The sequence below is a fragment of the Atractosteus spatula genome, chromosome 10 (genome assembly GCF_055471065.1).
Source record: "Atractosteus spatula isolate fAtrSpa1 chromosome 10, fAtrSpa1.hap1, whole genome shotgun sequence".
Lineage (NCBI taxonomy): Eukaryota > Metazoa > Chordata > Actinopteri > Semionotiformes > Lepisosteidae > Atractosteus > Atractosteus spatula.
The window spans coordinates 15,110,181-15,130,519 of record NC_142715.1 but is presented as its reverse complement, the minus strand read 5'-3'; the positions used below and the strand labels follow the sequence as shown (position 1 = coordinate 15,130,519).

At 38.2% G+C, this 20,339-nt stretch overlaps 1 protein-coding gene and 2 non-coding genes across 3 annotated transcripts in view; 1 reads left to right on the top strand and 2 right to left on the bottom strand.

Annotated features, from left to right (window-relative positions):
* The window catches only part of LOC148825419 (uncharacterized), a 244,459-nt gene that overhangs the window by 109,712 nt on the left and 114,408 nt on the right, over positions 1-20,339 (top strand). The window lies entirely within an intron of this gene.
* On the bottom strand, positions 1,898-1,971 carry trnan-guu (transfer RNA asparagine (anticodon GUU)). The gene has a single exon. It is a non-coding gene; the product is annotated as a tRNA-Asn (tRNA).
* trnay-gua (transfer RNA tyrosine (anticodon GUA)) lies at positions 15,561-15,648 on the bottom strand. Its single transcript is given in 2 exon segments — positions 15,561-15,596; positions 15,612-15,648. It is a non-coding gene; the product is annotated as a tRNA-Tyr (tRNA).

Here is a 20,339-nt window from a genome sequence, read left to right as displayed (position 1 = left end):
TTTCGCCTGTAGATGGCTCTCTATAGTCATTTTTAAAAATACTAATCCGAGTGGATTACTGCACATATCCTCAGTAAAGGGGAATATGTAAGTAATGATTATCCAAATTGCATTTTTGTATGAAACACATTTCAGAAAATCGAAAACCAATTCTCAAAACTCACAATAACACAAACTGGCATGTTAGACAACAAGTAAATAAGACAAAGGCAAAACGTGAATTCTCAAAGTCTCAAAATCTTGCATTTTGCAAGAAATGTTATTATAGCAGTTTACAATGGGACATTTAGAACATGGCATATGAGAATATATGGTTAACGGAGGATGAGCAAAGGGTGATGACACTTTCTGCTTATTGCTATGACCCTCCCTCCTGATTATAAAATCGTCTCACAATTCTGCCACTGAGGTGTGAGACACAATGTAACAGACTCTCAAAATCCTGAACTTCAGGAAATGTTGCTGTACCATTTTTAAAATATGACCCTCTGAATATGGCATGAGAGAATTCATAGGGAAAAGCTAATTGCTCTTTCTGTTGTATTGCGATGGCCCCTGTTTAGAAAAAAACATCTCAGAATTCTGACACAAAGGTGTGAGACACAATGTAACAAATTATGAAAATCATGAAGTATAAGAAAATTTACTGTACCATTTTTTTAATATGACCCTCTAAACATGGCATGTGAGGATTTATAGTCAACAAAATAGCACCCCTTCTGCTGAATTACTTTTTCCCTCCTTCCTTGTAACCAAAACATCTTAGTATTCTGACACTAAGGTAAGAGAGACAAAATCACTCATCACGAACATTTGTAATTACAAAACTTCACTGTTGCATTTCTGCGTTGTGACATTCTGAACATGGCATGTTAAAGTATATAGAAAACCTAGATCAGAACAGGTTAAATGTAATTCATAGTGATTTATATTTTTTTAATTCTTTCTAAATGAAAAAATATGTTTTTCAGTGATTATGACACTTCGGTATTACATAAAATATGCTTCAATGCCAAAATAAATAATAATGGAAAAAATACCCACAGTGGACATTCATAGTTGCGATTATAGGAATGTTATATATCAGGTGAGTAGCTGTGTCAGCATGCGTAGGCTGCAAAGGAAAAAGTAAAGGATTATTCAATGCTGAAAAGAGAAGAAAGGAAACATAACGTGTTGGCCGTAGAGCCTTCTTCAGGTGTGAGAAAGACAGGGCAGTAAGCAAAGATAATTTTCTTTATCTTTGCTTACTGCAGTTTATCTTTGATGACAACATCAAAGACATTAGGAAGTTTTACGGCTAACAGGTAACAGCTCCACATCAACTTCCTTTTATAACTAAACTCATCAGATCCCTCAACTCCCAACTCTTCCCAACTCTTCCAATTTCTCACTTCAGAGAAGGATAAAAAACTCAATCATCCTCTACAGAGAAAAACCATCAACACCCCTACCACCTCCACCAATCCTAACCTCGTTTTTACTATACCCTCTGACCTTTCCCTTTCACCCCTTTGCATCCTCAGCTAACATATTTTAAAATTACAATAGACTGTATAGTATTTATGTTTAAAATTAAGGTAAATATGTCAAAATATCAAAATCCAACTGCACAGTACCATCATAACAATGCTTGTCAAGTTCTCAAACAAACCTGCATTGTATTTTTAAAATATTTCAGCATAGGATTCAACTGGATTATAAATGAAGATTCGACGATAATATTTTCTGGGTGAATATGGTTTTCTGGGGAGTTGCAATGTTGGGCATTATTGGACATTTCCCGGTGACCCTGACACGTGTTAAACACTCGCATTTCCTGCAAATATTAAAATGGTTATGGTTTCGCTGAGAAATCCAATTGACTGAAGACAACGTTTACATCGCAAAAGAGCCCCGCCCCTGGGTGGACTCGAACCACCAACCTTTCGGTTAACAGCCGAACGCGCTAACCGATTGCGCCACAGAGACTGACTGGTAGAGTCTTTTCTCGAATCACAAGTTTCCGGTTAAAAAAAAATCTCTTACCGTTTATTTTGCCAGCCGGTAATATTTCTTCTGCACTGATAACCAAGAATTGAATTTCATTTTTCGCAAGCTGTGTGAATTTCATCAAAAACAAGTTTTCCAGAAAGGAAGTGAACACATGCATTTAACGAAATCAAACCCTTTGTGAGTGCCCAAAATGGTACGTTCTGTACTACAAGATAGGAAGAAAGACACGGCTGAGATTTGAATCTCGGTTCTTTCGTTTAATAGAGAAGCGCTTTAACCAACTAAGCTACGGTGACAGGACAGCCATCACCTTTTACAGCCACTTGGACACACCGCTCTGAGACATCTGCGTTCAGTAAGCGCTGAACCTGCGCTCAGAGCAAATTGCCTCTTTTACATACAGTAGCAGCCCCGACACTGAGAAACGAAGAGAACTGGCTTTTATCTGGCATTTTTCATGTCCAATGCGTTTGACATCTCCCAAAGGCGACAGAGGTCTTTTGCGACACTATTTCTTCTTTTTTATTTCTGTACGCTTTGATAAAAAACGAGAAATCGTGCAAGGGAAAAATGTCTTTTTTTCATAGAGAAAACGTGCACCAGGAAATGTTGTGTTGAGAAGAAGTGATTTAACATGATACGTGACCTAATTAATCGGAGCAATTGCTCAACCAGCAAGGTCTGGAGAGGTTGGAGAGTCTGGTAGATGTGATAATTATACGGTGTTGTGGAAGAAAACAGTCTTTCTTTGAATTCTCAATCAATCGGAATTTCAATGCGAAACATAAACCCCTTGTCTGATTTAAAGAGGTTGTATTTTAAAACTCATAAAAAAATCAGAAAACACGTTTCTCACTTTAAAATTTTAGACGGAGCGGCGTATTACTAGTAGTGGCGCTGAGCACACTATGGGGGACTTCAGGTCATGTGAAATGCTAGCGGTTTAATAAACAACGCGTCTGATTTCGGATCATAAGATTGTAGGTTCGACTTCTACCTGGCTCGTGTAAATTTTATTCAAGCTCCTCAGTAATTGATGTATATTATGTGATGAACCGCACCTGAAAGCAAACGTTGGGTCTGTTTCCTTTGTTTTCCAGCATGAAATAGCAAATCGTTACAAAAAGCACCTGCTAATGTCCAATAGCGTTTTTTTTTTCAAATTACATTTTCAGGCTTCAGACACTATTTAATAAAAGAAAAGTGTCCGAAATTCCCTAACTTTCAGGTTTGCTTGAACCTGTATTTAAAAAAAAAAGTTACCTGAAACTTCCGGGATTCCATTCTCTGATGTAGCTGTCTCTGAAGTCGGACGTTATGTTTAGCAGATGTGAACTGTGCCTTTTCTCTTGTGTTCAAGGATATTCGCTGTGTGAGCTCCACACTGCGTGTCCTGTACTGCTCTATTTTGTTTAGATTGTCTATGTGGTATACAGATAGAACTCAACTGCATGGTGTGAATTCCGTGTTCAGGACCAGCAGAACCTGAAAAACTAACAGCTGACCTCGACGTGATTTGAACACGCAGCCTTCTGATCTGGAGTCAGACGCGCCACCGTTACGCCAGTCAGCGCCTTTGAATTCCCTAAAGGAGACAAATCAGCCTCACAAAAAAAAAAAAATCTGTGAAGAGCGCCGCTCTTCCGAAGAGAGTCTCTTCTTCCCAGACCACATTTTATTCTTCCTGCGCAGCTCTTGTGCAGGTGTTGTTCTCAATTACAGATCCAGGAACACTGATTTTTTCCCCTTTTTTTTAAATTAAGTACCCCATGGTGCAACGGTAGCACGTCTGACTCTAAATCCCCAAGTTCATTTTCAAAGTATATCTGAGTCAACTGATACTGATCAGGTTCTGCTGCTACTGAACCCGCAGTCTTCACCTTAAAGTTCAGTTCCCCAAGCCTTCTGACCTTATATGTCCATCCCTTCTCGTCAAAACTCGTATTTTCACAGGGTACCCTTCAGAAATCGCAGTATAGAATGAAAAAACTCCAGTAGATCTCGGCCGCTGTTGGTGATTTTCCTTTAAAAATAAATAAATCTCTAGAAATTTTACGGAGTGTATCACTTTCACCGAGACCGAGAAGTGTTAAGCTGTACATGAGCCTTTGTGGCTCGGTTGTTAACCAAAAGGGTGGTGGTTTGAGCCCTCCCAGGGACGCTATGAGCCTTTTAATGAACACAGCCATCTCACTTTATCTCCACGGCCGGTACCGCAATCAAATACAGAGCCCGTAGGAGGCAGTAAGCTCGCATATATAGCTCACTGTGTATATAATGAAAATGCAGAGGTTGGTTTCTCATCTGCGCGTTGCAGAGCCTTACGCAACTCGTACTGTACCAACAGCTAGCGTTTGATCCCTGCACGGGCTATTAGTTGAAAGGCCATTGTAAATGACGTGTAAGAGATTTATAGATAGATACTTTATTGATCCTGTGAGGGAAATTAATAAAGCTTATCCAGCTGGCTTTTATGTTTCACACTAAATTGCGATCTTGAAACCAAAATAATTAGAAATATGGAACACAACCGTTGTTCCCCAAGAAGGAAAGCTGTTTAACACTGACGTCACTCCTTTTTATTAACCCAGATTGTGAAGACAACTCTGCCCTATCAAAGGAAAATGTTGCACAAAAGTTGGAAAGCACACTCTGAATCCATCTGTACTGTATATTTGATTTCCGCGATCCGTTCAAGGCTGCTTGGTGCTTCGCAAGCAAGTCATTTCAGGGAAGAAACTCAGTTTAGAGAACTACAGGTGCATTTTCACTCATTGAGTTTGATCTTTGTACTCTCTTTTCATTCTCAGCTATAATATTTCAAAATTACAGTTCGGATTTGTTGGAAAACTTCACAGGCATTATTAAGTTAGGACTGTACAATTGTATTTAAATATCTTGGTATATTTACCTTCATAATATGGATGTAACCATAAATGTTCTTAAGCATGTTGTACTTTTGTCGTACTTTTTAAAACATTTTAACTGAGGACGCACACGACTATTATACCTTGTGATACATGCAAGACATCTGTAAACGAAGATGTAATTACAGTCAAATTGGCAATTAACAGAAAACCACAATTTGTATAAGAAACGTATAAATTTGATTGCTTCCATAGTATTTTGGATTTTCTTACGAAGATCTCACGAAGTATTGCCAGGATCTATATTTAGCGTTCGGTAGCGATAACACTGCTGATATTGATTGAGTAGAAATCGATGATGTATTGACAACTTTATCTGAAGCGAGAAGTCCTAGAACGCTGCCTATGAAGTGTTAGGATTCATACCAAGATATACTTTTTGTTTTCAACCCAAAATGCTGCTATTGCATTACACATTATATGAACATTACCAGTTTTGGTAGCTTCTCTGCGCGATTTTTCAAAACTGAAACTAATTACAAAATAACTTAAGATCAACCATGACAAAAAATTATAAATCAGGACTAATATTAATATCAACTGATGTTACTACAGAAAAAAAGATTTAACTGAAATATTAATGAGACTATGCAAGCCTAAAAAGTAGAACAATTCAATTTATATAACTTTTTTTTTTGAGAAATGGGCTCACACACCGGAAGACACTAACGTTTCTCTTCGTTAGAGTATGTGAATAACAGTTTAACTCAAAATGTTTGGAGTCCAGAGGGAGGACTCGCTCGCTGAATGATCTCTCAAGAAATCCCCGGTGAGATTCAACAGGTGTTTTTTCAACAGCCACTAAAAGTCTGATGACCTTCTCTGGATTTCCTGAATATGACGTCAAATTAGTTCAAATCATTTGGTAGTTAACAGAACGAAATGCTTTGGAGGTACATTTAAAACAGCAGAGCAACACTGTAGCACTTCGTGTGTGACTGAATTTAATTGTGTAAACCTGGCTCTCTATGAACACGAGCAAAGAGTTCTCACTCAACAGAAGATTGCGATGTGAGCACAATAATATAAAGCACCTGGTGATGCCAGCGATTGAACTCGGGACTTCATACACAAAAAGCATGCACGCTACCACTGAGCTACATCCCCTATGGCACAGATGGTGGAACTGACTTAAAGATGTGCATATGTTCACTGACCACAATCCACCCTTCATGAAGAATGCCTGCAGTTTCCCACTTTCGAGTTTCTTCTACTACAAAGTAAATCAATGGGAATGATGAAATAAGGAAGGGAAAATAATCGCATTGAAGCTTCCAGAGACTGGGCAAAATGAATAATTAATTTTTATATCCAGTCACATGGGCGACGGTGGTTGATTCTTCAACGGGGAAGTGCGTTTTTCTACCTCCTTACTTGACTGTCTTTCAATTATGTTTTCTTTGAAACCTTTTTTCATCTTTTAAGTGCTTCCGATTAAATTACGCATAGAAAAACAGCAGTACAGTTGATGTTCATGGACCGATGCACACAACTCCAGTGATAAAGCCCTGTCTGTAAATATTGTAGAAGAACGTTAAAGGGCGAAACAACGCTCCAACCACGGGAATGGTAACAAGAAGGATCGTGTTCTTATTTAATATGTGCTTTTGAATTGCCTTGTCAATACACACAGGCTTTAGAGATGGACAAATAATTTACAGTGGTGTTTGTAAACAAAGATGGAACATGTTATTTCTATACCAGGAAGAAAGGAGCAGACTCTTAAACTTTAAGAGGCAGAAACAACACCTCATCACAGATAACACTAATTAAAATGACATCACAACAGAAGAGTGAAGCCTTGAGTGAATCAAATCAGTTTTTGTTGGTCGTCTGTGTCTTCATAACTTTGTAGGTGCGAGAGAGGATTGCGAAAATATGCAGGTGCTACTCAGAAGTGCGTTGGTGGTATAGGTTCCTTCAAATATATGAGCCAGTGCATCCCAAATCTTTTCAAGATGATCTGTGATCCGGTAACACATCTCCTGAAACTAACATTCGAGGTAGGAAGCATGCTCTTAAACACCAAAACACTCAAAAAGGAAGAAGCAGATCTCTGTACACAAGACGGCAGTGCGATATTAGAATTTCTGAGTTCTTGATGGATTCAGGCTCCTTCTCAGAGGTCCTTGCTCGCCAAATAACTTTGCATCTGAGGAAGAGCACCACGGAAAAAACCCAACTCAACAAGCAAGCGCATTAGTTGCTCTTGCTCTTAATGCAAGGAGCTATTTTTTTTTTCCTCGCAATAATCATTACTAACCAGAAACAGCAGCACAGGTAGGTTGCATTTGTGATTATGTCACTTCTCTGCTTCAGGAAGGTCAATAAAAGACTCTGAAAGTAGTAAAGCAAAACTGAACTCAAAATCATATTAGGAATTCTGAGCAATATCTCCATACAAGTAATCCAATAAGAACGTTGAAATATTTGAATATCATCTCTCTGTATATTGCGCTGCTTTTTACCTGGAGTAAAACTATTGGATTGAAGGAATGCTAACCGCTGGGTTAAAATGTATAGTTGTTATTTGGATAAATCTGTAAACTCGTGATCTTATATGTTTTAAAAGACAGCACAGGAAAAAACGACAGTGCTGATTATTTTCCAGAGATGGAGCACTGATGACCTATTCGAGCTAATTGATAAAGCCCACCCAGTGGATACTCTAGCAGAACGTCAAAGAACATTCACCTTTGTATCCAAGGAAACCACAGGAACAACATCAAGAAGCACAATCAATTCCCCTTTTAAATCTTTCCTGTAAGGTATGCTACGTGAAATCATGAAGTTAATCCTCTGATCTCTTTTGATCACGAACAAAGTATTTCTGATGGAGCGCTATGTTTAAAGATTTAATAAGCTTTACCCCTGCCAACGATTCGGCGTGAAGAAGTAAAAGTTTCACAGGCAAAAGCAGCTTGCCACCACAGCCAATATTAAATGTACTTGCTGGCACACTATCATGTGCATTGGTTCAAAGGTGATCTCGGCAGATCATGTATGTATGTTTATGTATGTTTTTCCATACATAAAGCTGAAAGTGCCAAAGAGAATTTCTGTTGAGAAAACAAAATATTTTTTCTGCCTTGGTGTTAAGCTGACAGCCTGTCTTTTAGAAAGTATATTTCTAAACACCTCACGCAGCCTCTCAACAGACTAACAAAAAGAGATTTTACTGATCATATTGCATGTATTAAAACACTAACACTTGGCAGCAGTGGGATTCAAACCCATGTCCCCAGAGAGACTGGAGCCTAAATCCAGCACTTTATTCAGCTCAGCCACGCTACCTTCCACCATACCTATCTTCCTCACATTCCTGGCTTGGACTGGGGGGGCTTCAGCTCTTATCGTCAGATCTAATGGTATCATGACATGTGGAAGTGACTGCACCTTCATCTTCCGAGATGCTTTCAATACCACAAACGCTACTTTCACCGGCACAAACGTAGCAATAATGAAGGTGGTGGGATTCATCCTTTGTGCTGTTTGTAGGGGCGCAACTCTACGGCGATCTACTGACTTGAAAAGCAAAAATCAAAATCCTCTGCTATTACTGTTGCTTTTTTCATATTTTCTTCAGATCCTTCATTTGAACGTCGATTTTGAAGGATATTGATGATAATACCACATAAATTGTGGTTTTCTTGTGATCGCCAATTTTATTCAAATACCAGCCTTTTTTACATTTCCTTGCGTGTTTCACAAGGTATAATAGCCCCCCTCGCATCCTCAGCTAACATATTTTAAAATTACAATAGCTTATACAGCATGCATGTTTACATTTATATTAAAATTAAAGTAAATATACAAGAATACATACAGTGCTAACCCAATAATTCTTGTCAGGTTCTTCAACAAATCTGCGTTGTTATTTTAACGTTTCAGCTGAGAGTGCAACAGGAGTATAAATGAATTTTCCCGCCAGCCATTCAAAGACCAAATTCCATGAGTGAACATTATTTTCTCAGACGTTGCCGGCATTGGACTTTGCCGGTGGTATTGAATTATGTCCACAACTGTTGTAGTAGTTCCTTCTTGAAGTTCGACACATGCAAAGCACTCGTAATATCATAGGTGTTAAAGTTCGCTGAGTCTATTCGAGTCATGGTGTGTATCCCTGCCTATCATTGGGAGACGGGTAGCTTTTTTACACTCAGATTCCAATCTTCAATGCTTTCTGTGAGAGCTTACATAACTTTCATTTTCTCACATTTTCTGACGACTGTTCCAAAGGGGCACCCTGTCAATACTTTTCAAAAATCTGCCTGCATGTTTGATTATTGTCATTTAATTTAGAAAAAGTTCAATATTGATCATAACTAAAGAAAATAATGATCACGAACAAAAAAGGGATAAAGATGCCAGTTGATCTTGAATCACAGCTGGGTAACACGGGCTTCTGTTCTGATATGGTTATACGAGAAACAGGAGGAATCGCCAATCTCCTATAGAACATGAGTTGAATCAGGAGTGAGACATTTCGTATACTCGTGCATATGTCAATGCCTGACCTACATCATAAAACTAACATTAAGTTGTCAGAGACATTAATTTATATACAAACAAGAGACAGACCAAGTAATAATTCTACATTAGTTCAGGTGGGTAAACCTGAACTAACTAATAAACCTATTAATAATTCTACATTCTACAACTAACTAATAAACCTATTAATAATTCTACATTAACGTGTCCTACACTGATCAGACTAATTGACATGGTCTGATTCAGAGCCTGTGCAGTTCGTGCTAATTACAACAACGACAGTTCTGAACCCTCATCACCGAACTGAGCACAAGTTCAGCTGTTCTCCAGTTTTGTTACGCATGTTTTTACATTTCATTTTCATTTCAATTGAGTTCAGAGCTGGAGCTGATCTCCAGACAGTGCAGTGTTTTGGGTAAGTTGTCGAAATTCGCATGAGGCTGCAGACAACTTACCCAGAGTGTTTTCTATAGCTTTCAGGTGCAGTTCATTTATATAAAAGAATGTAAGTGGTATAAACGCAACAAGGCAGACGGCAGTCCAACCTATAATTTTCTAACGCGAGGCCTGACGCATTATTCATTACGCCACTGACCCTGCTATTGTAGTGCTAAAAACACCTTTTCTACATTTATGTCTGTTTAAAAATCACTCTCTAAAAAAGACAAAGGGTTTGTGTGTTGCGCTAAAATTCCGCTTCATTTCGAATGCAAATAAAAACCGTTTTGTTCCAAGAAATCATAAATTTGTCACATCCTTCATACTATACTTCTCTCTTGTATTAGTAAAGCATTTTGATTTAAACTGAACAATATATGAAAGGTTTCATTTATACACTTACACATAATAATTATACGAATAAATACTTGGAAGAAGCCGCAGCTCAGGTATTAGAGAGATTTAAAATCGGATCGCAGGATTTAGAGTCCAGACTGCAAACCAACAGCTGACATAGGTCTTTTATAGAACCGTTTTGATTTCCTCTACTTTGTCCCCGTGACGTCATTGTCCTGCTCGCAGCCGAGCCCGACACACGTCTGGTTTTTGTCGCTGGGCGCACACCCTGCGGTCCATGCGGGTCCTAATACCCCAGTACAATGACGGAACACTAAACTGTAAACAGGTGCCGTCCTTCGGCTGAGACGTAAAACCGAGGTCCTGACTCTCTGTGATCATTCAGGAGAATGGTGGTGGTGGAGGGGAGTCCCCATTACCTGTAAAGCGCATTGAGTGGAGTATCCAGAACAGCGCTATATAAGTGTAAGCAATAATGATGATGATGATGATTATTATTATTATTATTATTATGTAAAATGCAATAAAAAAATATCAAACTTTGATTGAAAATAGGTTAATGTAAAAACTGATAAAGCTAATGGTTTTATAGGGCTATATCTACTTTTTTTTTAAAAAATCCGAAGTCTGTCGCGATTGTGAAAGTTAGAGAAGGTGTACCAGCGGGTGCCTTCATATCGCGAGCGTCAGTCTCGCCCGTAGCGGCGAGAAGGTTAAAAGCGCCCAAGTGAGCTGTCTTTCGTCAAAGTAATTGCCGGAGCAGTAAGACGCAGAACACCATCCAGCAGCTGTAGACGATGCTCGGGGAAGAGTTAATTCTGTTTTTAGCACAGGGAGTAAGAATGAGCTCAGTCCGGCTCCCAGCACAATCCATCCTGGTTTGGTTGCAGTGCGTCTGAGGCTCTTTGGATCGTAACGTAAAAAAAAAACAATTGCTCATATCGTGTGACTTCAGCGACAGGAAGGAAAGGTATCACTTAAAAAAATCAGAACTGAAGATTTGGATCCTGGGCCTCAATTTAATCAAATTATTAAAATAATAATTATCAAAATATCAGACTGTGTTTCTGCAACATTTCGTGCACAGTACGCCATTTTAATCTAAAACAGTCACAACGAGGGCTTTACACGCAGTGTGGGGTATTTTCCCCTTTTATATTTTTGCCACTTTATATCGAACCTGTTATACTCCCAGAAGTGCACAGTAGCTTGTACTTAATAAAAATGTACAATTCACCACTGGTATAAACAGATGTGTGCCGTGTTTGCCTTTGTAAGCATTTGTTTAAAAAATAAGTTCACAATACGATAAAAACACAGAAAGCACAAACTTTATAATACAACGATACAAAATCAATACCAAATCATTATGCCAATTAAGTACCTATCCTTTGAAAACAGAGAACACCTTTATATCTACAAAAAAACTTGACATTGGTACAGATGCAGCCATTCAAAATGCGCGGGCGATACCGCATTATTTTCCGGTACGCTGTACGCAGTCTACCGCAAGCTACCGGTAAATACCGCGAGTTACCGGTAAATACCGCTAGCAAAATAATAGTATCCGGAATTTCCGCAAGGTGGAGCTAATAAAGCTCAACCTCTCATGTTTGAGCTGTAGCCATCAAAGTCTTTAACGAAGATATTAATAATAGTATTAATAATAAATGACCTTGGACAAGCTGTAAACTCAAAGTATTGCCCTGGTCCACATTCTTTTTTTCATTGACCGTCTTTGTAAAAGTAACGCCACAGCATTTCGCAATCACGCATTTTTTTCCAATCATGCAAAGTACAGTGATTCACCATGCCTTTCACATGCTCATAAAAGAGATTGATTTAGGGACATAAACATATTACCGTATGCAAACTGTACTGTATACAGTATGTATATGTATATTTAATGTCTTAACTGTGCCCGTTTAAGTATTGAATATTCATATCTAATTTTACCACTGAAGGGAAATCTTAGTAGCTGAGCATAAAAACAATAGGAGCATACTGCAACGCGTGTGAAGGCCATAAACGATATTAATTTTGGAACATAAACATACAGTATATGGCTGGTCTCGGTACTTTAAAGAAAACATACACGAAACATGGTTTCATTATGACCAGAATCTTGAGATATTTTTAACTTGATTTACAGTATTTGAGAGGTATGTCTTAACACCGATACTACAGTGCTTAAGTACTACTCACGTATATGTTTCTAGGTTTATATTATGCATTTCATACGGTCAAATTACTTTTGAGCAACTAATAAGAAGCGCGAAACGGTATGCGTTTTACTTTCGTTTCGTGCTGGGACCCGTGGATTGATTAGAGATATCAAGTACATACAAGTCATTTTTTAAATGTTGTAGTTCGTCTTGAAAAAATGTTACGAGTACATCATCTATCAACAATTACACAGGTTCTGTTTCCATATTGCGGATTTTGGTTACGTAATATTATTTTCTAGATTTCACGTTGTGAATATATGATTTGGGCAAACAGAGCCGCAAAGAAGTACATTATGGGTTGTTGTTTTTTTTTGCAGTTTTATCTAGAACAAGCGATGCTTAAACCTTTGTCTGATTCTTGTGAAACTATCCACACGACAGTTACAGTACCTAGGAGTTGACTTCAGTGATGTCACTGATGGGATGTTTCTAAAAATCCATCCTCTGTAAAACGTCTTCTCTAGTTATCCTCCATATGTATTCGCTAATGAAGCTGTGTGTTCTGAGCCTGGATCTCTACATTTCTGTATGAACCACCTTAGAGGGCTAAAGACAGCTTGTGTTTAAATTGAGTGTAAGGCAATTTATGCTTCTAAAGTCATGGTCAGCATTTTTGTACTGTGCTGTAAACTTGTTCTGTGCCTAGTCACATTATTTTATAGCGTTTTCATAGCGTTATCAAATCTGGTGGCGCTGTGTTAGTTTCCTGACTCCCATGTCACATGGTCTGTGATTGTAACCTGTAATACCGGTTTAATTCGTCACAGCCAGCACTCCGGTTGTAAAGTAGAAGCAGGCGAGATTTCCAGCGAAAAACACCTCCCCCTTCTTCAGGTGTGAGGGTCTTCTGCTCAGAATGAAACGCTAAAATGTAATGTAGGCTCTGAATGGGTTCTGACTTGCTTTAACAAAATATGTTTACAAATCCTTTCACCTGGCATTTTCGTAGTTAGAAATTATGGAACGCTCTGTTAAAAGCAAGGGAGTTTTTATGTCCGTTGCAGTTCTTTTGCAACATGAATATAATTATATCGTTATTAATTTCTTGAGATACGCGATTCCATATTATATTCCCTTTTAATCAAATTCTAAAAGTATGCTTGTTGACTCCGGTATCGCGTTAGTTAAAGACTTCGATGCTTAAAATGTTTAGGAGAAATGGAATACTGGTGTGTATGTTTTCTTTAAAGTACCGAGACCAGCCATATACTGTATGTTTAAGTTCCAAAATTAATATCGTTTATGGACTTCACACGCGTTGCAGTATGCTCCTATTCTTTTTATGCTCAGGCACTAAGTAAAAGGAGATGCTTCATATTGCTTGACTAATTTTAAAAACTAAGTTAGAAATGCAGACGCTCCCTCGGTGCGCTGCTCTGGTGCGCCGGCTCTTACACAGTGCCTGTCTGCCGTAAGCGTTACAATATACATACCCAACACTGCTTGTACCCATCTGTCATGCAAATAAAACACCTTGAATTGAATTGAATTGAGGGGAGAGGGGGGAATACTAAAGGCAATACTGGCTCAATACCCTCGATGGGCTTTGACGTGCTAATGCGTTGGTTTAACAGTCCGGGTGTGGCAGGCTTCCAATGTCAACTCGACTCGATTGGAAGACAATGAACGTATTTTGTGATATTTAGAAATATAAATTTGTTTGGTGCGAGTGAGGTTTTATTTAATCTCTGACCAAGGGAAACGTTTCATTTTTTCAAAGAAATGTTTGTTAAAAAATAAAGTCATAGTTCTATGGGATTCAATCACAGACCATGTGACAAGGGAGTCAGGAAACTACTCTAACACACAGCGCCACCGGATTTAATAACGCAATAAAAACGCTATAAAATAATGTGACTAGGCACAGAAAAAGTTTACAGCACAGTACAATAATAAATGCTGACCATGACTTTAGAAGCATAAATTACCTTACACTCAATTTAAACACAAGCTGTCTTTCTGTATGAACCTCTAAGCTGGTTCATACAGAAAATGTAGAAATGCATTAGCCTGATTATGATTAAAAAACACATAATTAAACACGCGTTTGCGATTTAAATCAGAACACGATTTAAATCAATATAAATGTTTATATTGTAACGCATACTGTCCAGCCTCCATTTCTCTATAAAAATTTACTCTGTTGCACACACACACACAATAGAAGGAGGAACCGCTGTCAGAAGGGAAGATATGTTCAAAATATCGCAAATATCGTTCATGTTGCGATATTTTGAAATATAAAAGTCAATTTATTGTCCATAATATCGCTATTCTATTTTTTCGAAGAAATGTTTGTTAAAAGAAAAGTCCGGCACCAGCTGGATTCGATCACACAACCTCCCAGTTGCTAGTCACGCACCTAGACCAGTCGGCTAGAAGACAGCTCGCATGAACAGGCAGGCGAAAAAGCCCTACACAGCCCTGTCGCAGCACACGAATACCGTTATTAAATTCTTTAGATACGCGATTCCATATTATATTCCCTTTTAATCAAATTCTAAAAGTATGCTTGTTGACTCCGGTATCATGTTAGTTAAAGACTTCAAAGCTTAAAATGTTTAGGGAGAAATGGAATACTGGTGTGTATTTTTTTCTTTAAAGTACCAAGACCAGCTACAGTATATACTGTATGTTTATGTTCCAAAATTAATATCGTTTATGGCCTTCACACGCGTTACAGTATGCTCCTATTCTTTTTATGCTCAGCTACTAAGATTTCCCTTCAGTGGTAAAATTCAATATCTACAACGGGCACAGCAAAGACGTTTTTACTGTAAGTCTTTCTACGACAGACCAACGGACCACGAGTGCCCCTGTCGGTCAACCAATCACGTACTGCGGTGCCACGCGTCATCTTGCGTCATACTGAGCGACGTCACCTGCGGTACGTGTCTGTGACGCGCACTTTGAATGGCTGCATCTGTATGCATTTTTGGATTACAAAGCAGACAGTGTAGTCCCTTAATTCAAAGATCAGATCTTGGCCAAAACAAGACACTCAGACGTGGGCTGAATTCGGAACAGGAACCTCTACTTCGTCGTTTATTGAGCTTTTGATCAATGTCTGATTGAAACAGATTCGCTTTTTTAACTCTTTGATTAAAGTACACAAAAAGCACCTTCCTTCGAGCCGGAATCAAACCAGCGACCTAAGGATACCCCGCTGATTTTTCTACAGTCCTCCGCTCTACCAACTGAGCTATCGAAGGGATGTCAGCAGGCTCTCTTGCACATACTGCCCGATGTAGTGAAATGTTCCGGGTGATTTAAATCCCACTTCGACATCAAGTTTCCAACTCGTTTCCTTCGTCTTGTTTACCTTGAATTTAAGCCACGAACCAGGATTCTACTGTATAAACTTCCAGGGATATTACAAAATGTTTGATGGGGCATCAATCATTCCAGGCGGAAATGGACTCTTTTTTTTTCTCGAGGGATCATATTAAACATTTCATTAGTATCGAGAGGAGGATCACCATGAGACACAAAACAAACAGTTTCTTTCTGTCTTTATTAGAAAGTAGCGTTTGTGCTACATTAATAATATTTTCGTGGAAATAAAGAAGTTGTAAATTTTAAAATTTATATTTGAATCGAAATGTGGTTTTGAGTTAAATATTAGCGCGTTCATGTAATTAGTTTGTGTTTGTCATTACTATATATATATATTGCCATGTTACTAGAATTTGTAACTGAAGTTTACTAGTTGTGTTTTTTATGATGATTAGACATTTGTTGATTACAATATTGTATATAATCTATAATTTGAACTACATATTTTTCATGTGTGAATATTTGTATATTTTAAGAATACATTTCTAAAATAAATCATTGGCTTTATTTACTAGTTTCTACACCTATAAAAATCTTTCTTTGATGTATAATAGACCTTTAACTATATATTATAGTCTTCTAAATTTATCCGTATAATAGAACTCCAACCATTTATGTATAATAAACATATAATCATAGATGTCTAATTGACGTATAACGATATATGTATATTAGAATTTCATTCAAGACCAGTTACGGAGCACATTTACACGTCTAAGGTATGCGTTTAACAGTCGTATATTCTACATCTTTTGCCACTGGGATGTGCCGATTTTAACTTAGCAAACTAAGATACACATTTTCTAATGAAGCCTTAATTAAAAGACAGTTTGTTTCTCGAAAGCGTGTTATGTAAAAAAAGAGAAAAACGAAAATATATGAATGACAATCTTTCAAAGCTGAAGATGTTACTTTTGAAAAATTGACATTTTATGTATGCAGATGCATTCGCTGGTTTTAGAACTTTGCTGTACTTCCTGAATCATTTTCAGTATTATAAAGTGGGTGTAGATTTTTCTTTCAAGTTAGGACCCGAGTGTGTGCATGTGTTTGATTTTCGTTTCACTGATTTTCATTGAAGATTTAGGAATTAACGATGAAAGAATCAGTTGACTCGGAAAGCACAAGGTTTGGTTCTCAACGATATTGAAGACACGCCCATGTAGAGCAGCGGGTGATGTTTTGTACTATAAAAGACCAAGTGCTCAAAGTGACGTCTGCGTTTACCGTTTAGACTTTTCATCTTGGGCGCACTTTTAGAAAGCAAAGATAGAGCAGTTGTGTTGAATCGCTACATGACAGCTGTCAGCAGAGTGGCCCAGCGGAAGCGTGCTGGGCCCATAACCCAGAGGTCGATGGATCGAAACCATCCTCTGCTATGTGCACTTTATGCACGATTGATAAGCACACCATCAATTTAATGAAGTGCATTAAAACTGTTTTTTTCTCTCGTGTGTATGCTAGCTTTACACTTAAGGTACTCTTTCATCTTTACCAATAGCAGAAGCCCAAGTGTATCTTTGGTTGTTCTGCGATCCTTCATAGTTTCCTCAATTCCTTCAAATGAACATCCATATCAAAGCAATTATGTATATATATATATTACAATTAAGGTACATATTAAAAATATCAACGCACATTTGTATAATGCTCATTTAATAATGATTGTCAAGGATTGTCAAGTTCTCCAACAAATCTGTGTACTAATTTTAAAATATTTTTGCTAAGGATACAACAGGTGTATAGATGAATTCTCCCAACAGCCAGTTAAAGAAAAATTCCACACGTGAAGATGGTTTTCTTGGACATTGACTTAGGTACTTAATTGTTTACTTGTTGTAGTTGCACACGAGTAAAACACGAAGATTTCCTGCAACATTCAAGAGGGTTTGCGAAGAAATCCCTTCAATTTTAAGTGGAGATTATGTTTAAATCATCACAATCTGAAGCGCATCCCTGAGTGCGTTTGACCCACCAGCCCTTTGTTTAACAGCTGCACAAGGACACATTCCCGTTGCTTTTCACAAATCACTGGCATTTTTTTGCAGCATTTCTTCTGTGCAGAGTTTCTGAAGGAGGTGTAACACCACTTGGAAAAGAAGAAAAGTTCTCAGGAAAAATTCTCAGGAAAATTCTCAGGCAGAATAAAAAATCATTATTCTCTTCTCAGTCAGATTCACAGCTCAGACTCACACTCAGACAGGATCTCAACTCCGTACTGCTCTCTATCCTCACAATCCAGAACCAGAAGATATTCAGACAATCAGTGCTGCTACATGAACAATATCAGACAGAACAGCCTGGACTCATGTCACATTTCCCCCTTTTATCCTTCCTCCCAGCCCTCTTAGAGACATAAAAGAGCTCCTGGTTCTCCTCTCTGTGAACTGGGCTCAGGGGTCACTGATCTGGCAGTTGTGGGCTCTGATCCAGGTCGAAAGCAAGAAGGTTCTATTAACGCTTTCCAGGACTTCCAGCCCTTCAGTATTACTTTCTTTACTGTATGTCAGCCTCCCAAAATGTTTATAAATGTTTTATAACACATATGAGTGTGGAATTATCTTATTATTTATATATAGTATTTATGTAATAAACACCAATAGTGACTCTATGATCAGTATATTGATTATTTGTAGCCGATGGTCCGATGGTCGTGTCTACAATAGTGACCATTTGACCAGTCTGTAGCTCTGAGCAGTGGGACTCAGATCACACAGAAGACCTGTCTGTGTGTGATTCCATACCAGCCCTGGGATTCAGCTACTCTCACAAATGTCTCATAGACCGTCTTATACATTTACAATTAGATGAAGTCATGTAACAGTTTTACAGATAATTTAAATAATCAGACAGCAGTTTTGGCAGTGGACACATCTCCACATGGGGGAAAGAAACTGAAATATATGTGCTCACTGTAAAGTAGGAAGAGGTGGTCAGACAAGCAAAACAACTTTGCAGATAATGTGAAGTGACATTGTTTTGTGTCAATCAGCTCACAGATTTCACTTCATGTGCCTTAAGCTGTGCAATTTGTATGGTTGTTGAATGAGATTGATTTCTTCACAAGCCCAGTCAATTGCCAGTGGAGAGCTTGCCGACACACACCTTCATGAAGACTCTCTTTAAGATTTCATTGTCACGTCGCCTCCTTTGCATACAATAGGAGCTCTGACACTAAGAGAAAGGATGAGAAATGGCGTTTATCAAGCGATTGCAGTGTTTGTTTGACTGAGGATCCTTATGTGCTGAACTGGCCTCTGGAGAAGTGTAGTGCAGTAAAACAGAAGGTATGTGTCACTTAAGATTGTAACAGAACAGAACAATACAATTACAATACTTTTATGAGAGTAAATATTACTGGTGCATCACAGTTCTTATAATGGTGAAAACAGGAGCACCTTCTCTATATTTTTGTCTGAAGTATTTAAATGGCAAGAAATACTATCACTATGCAATTCATAAATGCAATTGAGCTCCTCTAAATGTTCTAGCCTGATGAAACAATGTATAGAATTAGGTGACAATATCGGAATTCATTCAAATGCACAAGATTAATTTTCAGCAACAAAAAAAGTGCTCGGAAATATTTTACAAGAATGAAACCTTACATTCACCTAAATAAACATTCACCCTCTACATTAGCAGAGAACAGTAGGACAGAAGGTTAGTGTCACTGGACACTGCGTTAGAGAGGCCGATCTCTAATGATCTCCCTCATTATGCAGGCTTACCCACTCATGATGAACTGTCCTCCAGCGATACTCAGCTGCCATCATCGACACAGACATGACGTTCATGTACATATTATTCCTTAATATGGCACTGCGTTACAATAATTTGATCAAAACAACTGGTGAAAAAATAATAATCAAATATATCTTTCCTTCTTTTAGTAGATAAAGAATTTGTCCAAAAAAGAAGCATTTATTCCTTTCCTCTCCTACCAGCCCTTACAAGTCACCCAGTTTTTAATTTAGAGCTGGATTAAAGCTCTAGTCTCTTTGGGGGTGTGAGTTGGAATCCCACTGCTGCCAAATATCTCCAACTATCTCAGTGTTAAGAAGCAAAAAACACACATTTGCTGCAGAAGGAACAGAAGAATTTGTGCCATTCAGCCTTATAGCGTGATGTCATTTTCTCATGCTCATTTTTAGATGCTTGTGATTGAATCTATGATTCTTATGAGTGTGCTCACCCTCCATAAAGGTAGCACAGATATAACGTGCCACGTTTTCAGAGAATCGCATTAAGCACAGGTCAGAAGAAGGCGACAAAGTGTCCGCTAGGCAGTTCAGCGATTTCAACGGTGTTCTCTGTTGTTTAGGTCCAGAATGACACCTGTTACAACCAGGAAACACACAGTGTCAGGCATCAAAAAGACTTCCCAAAACCATGATCCTCTCCTTGATCTTGTGATGGCATCCAGACATTTCCTGCAACAAAGCCAGGATACGGTCTTCAACAACACGAGTGAAAAGCTAATTCCCAACCTTTGCAATCCTTTGCAAAGAAGGACCGCATGTGCTCAATGTTAAATGCACTGTTCATTATTAATAATAATATTCTT